The following is a 12,186-nucleotide window of genomic DNA, read 5'->3' as shown; positions in this document are numbered from 1 at the left end:
TCACCATTTTTCTCTACTAAAAAGAAATACAGTGTGTAAGCCTTCTCCAAATGTATTTGATTCATGTCTTCACTGTTTCTGCTACATTGAACCTTGGATCTCTTCTCTGTGAGTTTCAGGACCATCTCTACATTTAAGAGATAGTCCTTAGTGTTCAGACTTTGCTGTCAATAGCCATTTACATTTGCTTTTAGCAGTATACATACCACTACCCTTTCCTATAAGTTAATTAATTGGGTGATTTATTCTCTTAAAATCTCAATTATTTCCCATATAAGAGATAAAATACCAAAGGACTTCATCTGAGATTACTATCCTATTCCCAGAGGTCTGGCATCATTCTCTTCCTACGGCTCATTTTTTTCAGCATTGTTTATCAATAAATGCAAAAATTAGGTTCCTCTTCTTTATTATCATCCTCTAGAGAAGAAGATAGTCCTAGGAAAACCTTTACAAATATTGATAATTTAAATTTTAATTTCATTTTGAAAACTCATTTCAATCAACTTGTTAATTTGCCAAGTTTATTCTCTAATATATTCAAAAAACTCTATCTTCAGGGTTAAAACCAAATTAACAAAATAATACCTCCATGTTACTTTCTGATCATTCAATTTTATATAAATTATCAACTAAACTTTATTATTTGGCTCATTTTCAACAAACTCATAGTGCCATATACATGCTACATATTAGCTTATTTAATTCTTACAACAATCCTATGATTAGGTGCCATTATTATCTCCACTGTATAGATAAAAATGTAACTGGCCCTACATCACAGCTGAGGAGTGAAAGAGTAAGGATTTGTGGCAGTCCAGATCCAGAATCTAAGCTTAACTATTAGGATATCCTGCTTTTCCTTCTTTTTAATAATTCTCAAGAGAAATAACTTTTTGTTCTTAATGTAAAAACTGAGTAAAAGATTCATAGTACTAAGAAAGATTCACTCCATAAGGCTTTGTACATAATCAATAAATTGAAATATATATTCATATCATTGAGAGTTAAAGGCTACTTATAGCATCTTCTTTGTTCTGCTTTCCCTCCTTTCCAATTGTGTGGCATACCAGGAATAATATATTTGTAGCTAAAGTAGGCAGGCTGGCAGATATGTCTATAGAGTACTTGGAAACCCAGATGTTAGGAGATTATGATCAGATAAGCATAGGAATCCTTACTGGGTGGCAACTAATTTTTAATTATTATAATAACATCTGTCATTCATTATCTATTTACAAAATGCAAATCGTTTTCCATATATTATCTCATCTATTATTTACAATCCTCATATGAGGATTATATATATATTATACATCACATGTATTTATGTATATATAATATGTAATATATGATTTTTAACATATATTAATATATTGTATATTTAATATATATCATATATTAAAATAGGGTAATAGCTATTTTCCTATTTTAAAGAAAAAGAAAGTTGCCCCATATCATGGTTACTGACTTTAAACTGAAGCTATCCACCCCATCCTATCCCCAATACATTCACAGTTGGGCCTGTGAAACATCTTGGGCACTGACAACAGACTGATCCGCTGGGGATATAAAAGTAAGCAACGTTTGAATGGTATACTACTAAAGGCTTTCACGTTCATTATCATCGCGGTCTGGTTACAAATGGGACAGAGGGCCTTGATGTCAAAGTCGTCAGGTCTTCCCTTCCCTTAGCTCTGCTACCTGTGTTGCTTTGCCTCTCTAATTTCCTCATGACTGAGCTGGTGAAAAGGTGTTAAGGCCCACTCCAAAAAGCTGCGACAACTATCAAAGCAGATAACTACCATGAGCCTTCCTGACCGGAGTAGGAATTTGATGTGTGCTAGAGTACTTCATATACTCACTTTATTTCCTCATATCTCTGGGTAGTATTTACTATCACCACTTTGCAAGCAAAAAACCTGAAATTCAGAGAGGTTTCATAAACTTCTCAAGATACATGTCAAAGAATTATAAGCAGGGACTAAACCCAAAATCTTCTAACCCTAAAGGGTAAAGCATATCCATAATACCAGGATGCTTAGAGAGGATTTGTCCAAGCAGGTGAAGACTTAAAGCAATTTTTTTTTTTAAATTTTTGTCGAAGGAAAATTCCCTGTGTTTTCCTTTACTGAACTACTAAACTCCTTTCCTATGCCACTGCCACACTCACAACACTTCTGACACCAGCGAGGTGGGGTTTTTCTCCAAGAAATTCTCCAATTCAATTCTGGCATTAACTGGAGTTAGCACAGACCCCACAGGTTAAGGGCTCAGTCCCATAAGACTGCCCCTGGCCCCACTGCAGACAGAAATCACAAGCCCAGGTTGTTTTAACCTGAGTTCCTGACAACTGGCTATAAATTGGAGCTTTCCAAAATCCCCTCCTCTGGTTTGATTAATATGCCAGGATATCTCACAGAACTCAAGAAAATAGTTTACCTACTAGATTACCAGTTTATTCTAAAGGATATTAAAGGATATGTATAAGCAGCCAAATAATGAGGTCCAGAAGGTTCCCCAGCGCAGGAGATTTTGTCTGTGTAGAACTGGGTTTCACCACCCTCCCAGCACATATTAACTCAGAAGCTCTCCAAACCCCGTACTATTGGACTTTTTATAGAGGCTTCATCACATAAGCAGGATCAATTATTAACTCAATCTTCAGACCCTCTCTCCTTCCCAGAGAGGATTATAGCAGGTGGAAGGCTTTTTTTTTTTAAGTTATTTAAATTCTTGTTAGTTAACATATGCTGTAATACTAATTTTAGGAGTGGAATTTAGTGATTCATCAGTTATATATAACACCCAGCACTCAACACATGTTCCCTCCTTAATACCCAATCACCCACTTAACCCATCCCCCATCCACTTCTCTCCATCAGCCCTCAATTTGTTCTCTGTAGTTAAGAGTTGCTTATGGTTTACCTTCTTCTTTTTTTTTTTAACCCTCCTTCCACTATGTTCACCCGTTTTGTTTCTTAAATTCCACATGAGTGAAATCATAACGGTATTCGTCTTTCTCTGACTTATTTCACTTAGCATAATACACTCTAGCTCCATCCACCTTGTTATAAATGACAAGACGTCATTCCTTTTGATGGCTGACTAATATTCCTTTGTGTATATATACCACATTGTCTTTATCGATTCATCAGTCAATGTACATTTGGGCTCTTTCCATAGTTTGGCTATTGTTGATAATGCTGCTATAAACATCAGGGTGCATGTGCCCCTTTGAATCAGTATTTTTGTATCTTTTGGATAAATACCCAGTAGTGCAATTGCTAGGTGGTAAAGTAGCTCTGTTTTTAACTTTCTGAGGAAACCCCATACTGTTTTCCAGAGTGGCTGCACCAGTTGTCATTTCCATCAACAGTATAATTCAGTTCCTCTTTCTCCACATCGTCACCAACACCTGTTATTTCCTGTGTTGGTCATTTTAGCCATTCTGACTGGTGTGAGGTGATATCTCACGTAGTTTTGATTTCTATTTCCCTGATGATGAGCAATGTTGAGCATCTTTTCATGTCTCTGTTAGCCATCTGTATGTCTGCTTCAGAAAAAATGTCTATTCATGTCTTCTGCCCATTTCTTAACTGGATATTTTGGTTTGGGGGCATTTAGTTTGATAAGTTCTTTACAGATTTTGGATACTAGCCCTTTACCTAATAAGACATTTGCAGGTATCTTTTCCCATTCTGTAGGTTGCCTTTTAGTCTTGTTGACTATTTCCTTCACTGTGCAAAAGCTTTTTGTCTAGGTGAAGTCCCAATAGTTGATATTTGCTTTTGTCTCCCTTGCCTCTGGAGATGTGTCTAGTAGGAAAGTAGTATGGCTAAGGTCAAAGAAGTTCCTGCCTCTGTTCTCCTCTAGGATTTTGTTAGATTCCTATCTTACATTTAGGTCTTCAATACATTTTGAATTTATTTTTGTGTATGGTGTAAGAAAGTGGCCCAGTTTTATTCTTCTGCATGTGACTGTCCAATTTTCCCAACACTGTTTGTTGAAGAGACTCTATTTTTTCCACTGGATAGTCTTTCTTGCTTTGACAAAGATAAGTTACCATACTGTTGTGGGTCCATTTATGACTTCTCTATTCTGTGTCTGTGTCTAGGTTCTCTATTGATCTCTGTGTCTGTTTTTGTGCCAGTACCATACTGTCTTGATAACTGCAGCTTTGTAATACAGCTTGAAGTCCAGAATTGTGATACTTCTAACTTTGGTTTTCCTTATCAACATTACTTTGGCTATTGTGGTTCCATATAAATTTTAAAGTTGTTTGTTCCAACTCTGTGAAAAATGCTGGTGTTATTTTGATAGGGATTGCATTCAATGTGTAAATTGCTTCGGCTAATCCCTATTTGATAGGGATTGCACTGAATGTGTAATTGCTTAGACATTTTAACAATATTTTTCTTCCAATCCATGAGCATGGAATGTTTTTCCATTTTTTTGTGTGTCATTTCTAATTTCTTTCGTAAGTGTTCCATAGTTTTCAAAGTCCAGATCTTTTACCTCTTTGGTTAGGTTTATTCCCAGGTCTCTTATGAGTTTTGTTGCAATTGTAAATGTGATCGAGTCCTTGATTTCTCATCTGCTGATTCATTACTGGTGTATAGAAATGCAATAGATTTATCTACATTGATTTTGTATCCTGCAACTTTGCTGAATTTGGTGGAGTCTTTGGGTTTTCTACATAGAATATCATGTCATCTGCAAATAGTGAAAGTTTGACTTTTTCCTTGCCAATTTGGATGCCTTTTATTTTTTTTGTTGTCTGATTGCTGTGGTTAGGACTTCCATTACTATGTTAAATAATAATGGTGAGAGAGGACATCCCTGCCTTATTCCTGACTACAGAAGCAAAGCTCTAAGTTTTCCCCATTGAGAATGATATCAGCTGGGGGTCTTTCATGTCTGGCCTTTCTCATGTTGAAGTATATTCCATCTACCCCTACTTTGTTGAGGGTTTTTATCAAGAATGGATGCTGTATTTTGTCAAATGATTTTTCTGCATCTATTGAGAGGATCATGTGATTCTTATTCTTTCTTTTATTAATGTCATGTTTCACATTGATTGATTTGCAAAGATTGAACCACACTTGCAGCCCAGAAATAACTTCTACTTGATCACGGTGAATAATTCTTTTAATGTACTGTTGGATTAGATTTGCTAGTATCTTGTTAAGAATGCTTGCATCCATGTTCATCAGGGATGTTGGTCTGTAATTCTCCTTTTTAATGGAGTCTTTGTCTGGCTTTGGAATCAAGATAATGCTGGCCTCATAAAATGACTTTTCCTTCCATTTATGTTTTTTGGAACAACTTGAAAAGAATAGGTATTAATTCTTCTTTAAGTGTCTGTAGAATTCCCCTGGGAAGCCATTTGTCCCTGACTTTTGTTTGTTGGGAGATTGATTACTGATCCAATTTCTTTGCTGGTTAGGGGTCTATTCAAATTTTCTATTTCTTCCTGTTTCAGGTTTGGGGGTTTGTATGTTTATATGAACTTACCCATTTCTTCCAGATTGCCCAATTAGTTGGCATATAATTTTTCATAATATCTTCTTACAGATTTTTTGTATTTCTGTGGTGTTTGTTGTGTTCTCTCTTCTTTCATTCATGATTTTATTTATTTGGGTCCTTCCTCTTTTTGATAAGTCTGGCTAGGGTTTGTCAATTTTATTAATTCTTTCAAAGAACCAACTTTAATTGATCTGTTCTGGTTTTTTTTCTTTCTATATCATTTATTTCTGCTCTAATCTTTATTATTTCCCTTCTGTTAGCTTTAGGCTTTATTTGCTGTTTCTTTTCTAGCTCCTTTAGGTGAAGGTTAGGTTGTGTATTTGAGACTCTTCTTGCTTCTTGAGGTAGGTCTATATTGTTAGATACTTCCCTCTTGTGACTGCTTTTGCTGCATCCAAAAGGGTTTGAACTTTGTGATTTCATTTTCATTTGCTTCCATGTATTTTTTTTTAAAGATTTTATTTATTTATTTGACAGAGAGAGATCACAAGTAGACGGAGAGGCAGGCAGAGAGAGAGAGAGGGAAGCAGGCTTCTCGCTGAGCAGAGAGCCCGATGCGGGACTCGATCCCAGGACCCTGAGATCATGACCTGAGCCGAAGGCAGCGGCTTAACCCACTGAGCCACCCAGGCGCCCCAGCTTCCATGTATTTTTTTAATAACTTCTTTAATTTCCTAGGGAACCCCATTCATTCTTCAGTAGGATGTTCTTTAACCTCCATGTATTTGTGACCTTTCCAAATTTTCTCTTGTGGTGACTTTAAGTTTCAAAGCATTGTAGTCTGAAAATATATTCGGTATGATCTCAATTTTTTTTCTACCTTTGAAGCCTGATTTGTGACCCAGTATGTGATCTATTCTGGAGAATAGTCCATGTGCACTCAAAAAGAATGTTTATTCTGCTGTGTTAGGATGAAATGTTCTTAATATACCAGTTAAGCCCATTTGGTCCAGTGTGTCATTCAAAGCCATTGGTTTTCTGTTGATTTTCTTCTTACGTGATTTGTCCATTGGTTTAAGTGGGGTACTAAAGTCCCCTACAAAGAATTTCTTTATGTTTATTATTAATTGATTTATAAATTTGGGTGCTCCCAAATGGGGGCATAAATATTGAACAATTGTTAGATCTTTGTTCATGTTACATAGACCCTTTTATTATGATACAATGCTCTTCATCTCTTCTTATAGTCTTCAGTTTAAAAATCTAGTTTGTCTGATATAAGTGTGGCTACTTTATTTTCTTTTGACATCCATTAGCATGATAAATCATTCTCCATCCCCTTACTTTCAAAGTCTTTAGGTCTAAAATGAGTCTCTAGTAGGAAGCATATTGGTGGGTCTTGTTTTTTTGTGTTTTTTTTTTTTAATTCATTCTGATACACTATGTCTTGATTGGAGCATTTAGTCCATTTACATTCAGAGTGATTATTGATAGATATTAATTTAGTGCCATTATATTACCTGTAAAGTTAGTGTTTCTGGAGATTTTCTCTGTTCCTTTCTAGTCTTTGTTGCTTTCAGTCTTTCTTTCCACTCAGAGTCCCCTTTAATATTTCTTGCAGGGCTAGTTTAGTAGTCACAAATTCCTTTGGTTTCTGTTTGTCTGGGAAACTCTTTCTCTCTCCTATTCTGAATGACAGCCTTACTGGGTAAAGTATTCTGGCTGCATATTTTTCCTATTCATCACATTGAATAGATCAAGACATTCTTCTCCCTGCTAAGTTTCTGTGGATAGATCTGCTGCTAACCTTATTTGTCTTCCCTTTTAGGTTAGGAATTTCTTTTCCCTTTCTGCTTTCAGGATTCTTCCTTTATCTCTGTATTTTGCAAATTGTACTATGATGTGTCTTGGTGTCGGCCTGCTTTTATTGATTTTAATAGGAGTTCTCTGTATCTTCTGGATTTGGTTTTCTCTTTCCTTCCCCCGATTAGGGAAGTTTTTTCAAGTAAACCTTCAGTCCCTTTTTCCCTCTCTTCTTCTGGGATCCTATGATACACATGTTATTACATTTATGGAGTCCCTGGGTTCCCTAAATCTATCTTCATGATCCAGTATTTTTCTTTCCCTCTTCTTTTCAGCTTCATTGTTTTCCATAATTTTATTTTCTATATCAGTTATTTGTCCCCCTGTTTCTTTCATCATTGTGGTCATTACATCCAGTTGGCTTTGCATCTCAGTTAAACCACTTTTTATTTCAGCCTGACTAATTTTTAGGTCTTTTATCTCTGTGGTAAGGGACTCCTGGTGTCTTCTGTGCTTTTCTCTTATGTTGTTTTAGATCCTGGTTCAGGCATATTACTTTTACCTGCGTTGATTAGCACACTGGCTGTGAACTCTTCTTGTTCTTTCTTTTGGGATGAATTCCTCTACCGTGGCATTTTGTCTAGGTCTGTGTCTTCTGTATGTCAGGAAACCTTATGTTTCCTGCTCCTGAGAGTAATGACTATATTAAGAAGAGGTCATATACTGTCCAGGGCCTGGAGTGTCAGGAGGTGTTTCTGGTATATGCTAGGTGCACTCTGCCCTTGTGTTTTGGCTGCTCTTTCCCTCAGGTAAGGCCTCTGCAGAAGAATGAACAATATCCCCTTTGGTGTCCCCGGAAACCCTCAGATCCTTACTTTCACCCTGTTTGTGTCTGAGTTCTCTGCCCAGCTGGCAGCCCAATGCTCCTGCGTTGTCTCTCAGGCACACCAGCTGGGTTTCAAAACTCCAAATTTAATGGACCCAATGTGGCAGGGACCTGAACTGATCCTCTGGGGAAGGGTGTTGCTTTACTGTGGCTGGTGTTGGTTTGTCCCAGAAGGGCAATCACAAGAACGTGCAGGGGTTTAGAATTTATGGTGAAGTGCAGCAAAAAGCCAGTGTCCAGATTAGCTGCCCTCAGCAGGCATCTCTGCTCATATGCTAATGATCAGGGCAGCTCAATGGTGACTGTCAGCTCTTTTGTCCCTTGAAAGGCAGGGCCACCTCTCCCAAATGCTCTCTAAGAAGGGTGACTATCTTTCCCACTACCACCCAGGGGATCCTCAGAGCATGCTGTCTGCTCCCAGGCCTCTCCTCTCCTTCTCCACAGAAGCAGATGCCCACCCAACTCCACTCAGTGATGGCCTGGACTTCTAACACTTCAGTTTCAGCTCCACTGCTTGTAAAAACTTGCAATAATTAACCCTTCTTGTTTTCCCAATCAGTGGTTTTGGGGAATTGTTTTATGCAATGCCCTGTGCTCTGTTCTCCCCACGCTTTTCTCTCTCTCATCTCTCCCTGATCAGGATTCCCTCCTTTCCACAAGACCAGTGATTCTTTTCTCCCCCAAATCACATCTCTGCATCTTCTACCTTCCATGATGTGGCCTCTGTTCTCCCTCCAGCTACAGTTTGTTCTCTCAGTCCTCAGATTGATTTCCTGGGTGTTCAAAATGATTTGATATTTATCTAGTTGTGTTTGAGGGACAATGCAACTATAAAGTTTTCCTACTACTCCACATCTTAACTCCTCTCCCTTGTTTCTTTTTTTTATTTTCCCAATAAGCATTCCATGAACATCACAGTGGTATAAATACATCTAGAGTATGTTTTCTAAACAGCTCTGTGGTACATCAGAATCACACAAGATATCAGTAGATATGATTTTTTAAGTACATTTGAAAATCTTTTATTTCTGTCCAATTTGATAAATAGCATTCAAGTATTTACTAAGATTCAGCTGATGTATGAGGCACTGGAGTTGTATCAGTGAACAGAATAGAATATATACAAATCCAAGATAGAAATTCTTCTCACCTTTACCTCCATTTAAAACCAGATTCTGAGATATCTAGAAGTGAGGATCCTATCTTATTTAGCCCATTTTTTTCAAACCTACTTGACTATGGGAGATCCCCTTTCTCCCACTCCCTGGGAACATTTCTGAAGAAATGTCCAATGCTATAGAAGACTTTTCACTATCTTCAAGATCTTACACAGTTTAGAGCAAGAGGATATTTGTACACATAATATCTCAATCAATAAAACATACAGAGAATTTGTGGTAGCATAAAAAAAAGTGTCAAATTAAATTAAACCTTCAGAGTTTATAGGTAACCCCAAATATGGTCAACATTCCATCAATCCCTTCCCTCTTTTCTCCCCACCTCCAAATAACCTCTGCTTGCTGTTAGGGGAGGCTTTTGCGGGAGGGAAACAAGGGAATCCTAACTTTTTTAAAGTTATCAGAATCTAAAGCCAGTAGAAAGGAAAAGGATGTGAAAGCAAAAATAAATTTAAGCCTTAACCTCAATGAAGATGGGTGACCGGTGGATCAAATAAACTCTACTTTCACTTCATAAGACTCTTCATTTGCCTTTTATGCTACTTGAAATACCACACATTATTCATTTGAATTTATAGGAAGCCTATCCTGAAAAATATAAAAATCAATCTCAAAAAGAAATTTTATAATGCAGAGAAAAATGGGCCTTTGAATCACAGAGGCCAATTAGGTTTTAGTTCTGCATACTAGCTATGGGAATTGAGCAAGTTATTTACTGGAAAAATGAAGATAAATAATTCTACTGACAAGAGTGTGTGGAAGATGAAGTGTGACAATATGCCAGTATCTCCCACAAAGTCAGCACTTTCTACATAGCAGCTCTTGTTACCACTTTAGTATTAAATGGTCATTCCAAAATAGCCACTGCAGAAGACAGTTTGGAGGTTCCTCAAAAAGTTAAAAACGGAAGCATCCTATGAACCAAAAAGTTAAAATAGAGGCATCCATAATTACACTATGGGTTATTTACCCAGAAAATACAAAAACACTAAATTCAAAGGGATACATGCACCTCATGTTTTATTTCAACATAATTTATAATAGACAAATTATGGAAGCAAGCCAAGTGTCCATCAACAGATGAATGGATTAAAGAGGTGGTGTGTGTGTGCATGTGTATAATGGTTTATTATGTTGGAATATATATATGTAAAGTATGTATAAACATATATATGTATTATTATATATGTGCCATATATAACATATATATGATGGGATATTACTCAGCCATAAAAAATAAAGAAATCTTGCCATTAGCAACGACATGGATGGAGCAACAGAGTATAATGCTAAGCAAAATAAGTCAGAGAAAGACAAATACCATATGATTTCACTCATATGTGGAATTTAAGAAACAAAACAAAAAAGGGGAAGAAAGAGAGAAAGAGAGAGAGAAACCAAGAAACAAACTATTAACTATAGAGAACAAAGGTGCTCACCAGATGGGAGGTGGGTGAGGGGATGAGTGAAATAGGTGAAGGGGTTTAAGAAGAGTACACTTATCATGGTGAGCACGGAGTAATGTACAGAAGTGCTGAATCACTATATTGTACACTTGAAACTAATACACCATTGTATGCTAACTATACTGGAATTAAAATAAAACACAATAAAAAAATAAAATAAGATAGAATAAAACAGTACCAGAGGAACCAGATATTCCCATATCAATGTATATTAGGTCACCACGAAAGGTTGCTCTTCTATAGCAAATGTCTGACTTCAGTGGCTCAAAGGGAATGACAATTTTCACTGGTAGGAAAATTTGGCCTTTTGTTTCTAGAAGAACTTTCCTCCAGGGATGGGCCCTATGCTAGGAAAAGGCGAGCAAAGTATTCTGCAGCAAAGGGCTTCTAGGAATTTAGTGCACTTAGCACCTTTGTTCTGTTGTATTAGGAGTTAAAGTAGTCTTGTAAGTGGCCTGGGAAACTAACCAATGGATGTAAACCATGAGAGACTCTGGATCCGGGGAAATAAATGACGGTTACAGAAAGGAGGGGGATGGGGGGATGGGGTAACCAGGTGATGGGTATTAAGGACGGCATGTGTGATAATGAGCACTAGGTGTTATACGCAACTAATGAATCATTGAACAGTACATCAAAAACTAATAATGTACTATATGTTGGCTAATTGAACACAATAAATACAAAAACAAAAAATAAAATTAAAAGTGAAAAAATAAATTAGATCGTATATTCAAACTTCAAGAAACTGTCTTTATGAAGATTTGTAGGAGCATAACCTGTCCATAAATTGGCATTTGCATAATAATCACATGAATTTTCCTTTGTACAATGATAACATTTATCTACGAGAAAGCAGAAGACTAATCTTGAAAATGGAAATATTTAGAGCTTACAGATAAAATGATAAAGGGCAGGGCGCCTGGGTGGCTCAGTGGGTTAAAGCCTCTGCCTTCAGCTCGGGTCATGATCCCAGGGTCCTGGGATCAAGCCCCGCATCGGACTCTCTGCTCAGCAGGGAATCTGCTTCCCTTCCTCTCTCTCTCTGCCTGCCTCTCTGCCTACTTGTGATCTCTGTCTCTGTTGAATCAATCAATAAATAAAATCTTTAAAAAAAAGATAAAAGGCATGTGGTTGACTGAGGAGTGAGCGTAAGGTGCTGCCTTCAGTGAAATCTTTCTAGAAAGAAGAAAAACCATGTAGAGAAAGAGGTCTATATCTTTTGCTGACCCAAGCCATCTTTGAATTCACATATATAAAAGTCATCGGCTTAGAGACTGGTTACTGAAAAAAAAAGAATATCCTATCTGAGATCATGAATAATTAATACTCTCTATATATTCCTCAAGGTGTGTATTTTTTAGTCTGCAAGACTGCAGAAAGC

The sequence above is a fragment of the Lutra lutra genome, chromosome 2, assembly GCF_902655055.1.
Source record: "Lutra lutra chromosome 2, mLutLut1.2, whole genome shotgun sequence".
NCBI lineage: Eukaryota > Metazoa > Chordata > Mammalia > Carnivora > Mustelidae > Lutra > Lutra lutra.
The sequence above is the reverse complement of the archived record's forward strand: the minus strand, read 5'-3'. Positions refer to the sequence as shown.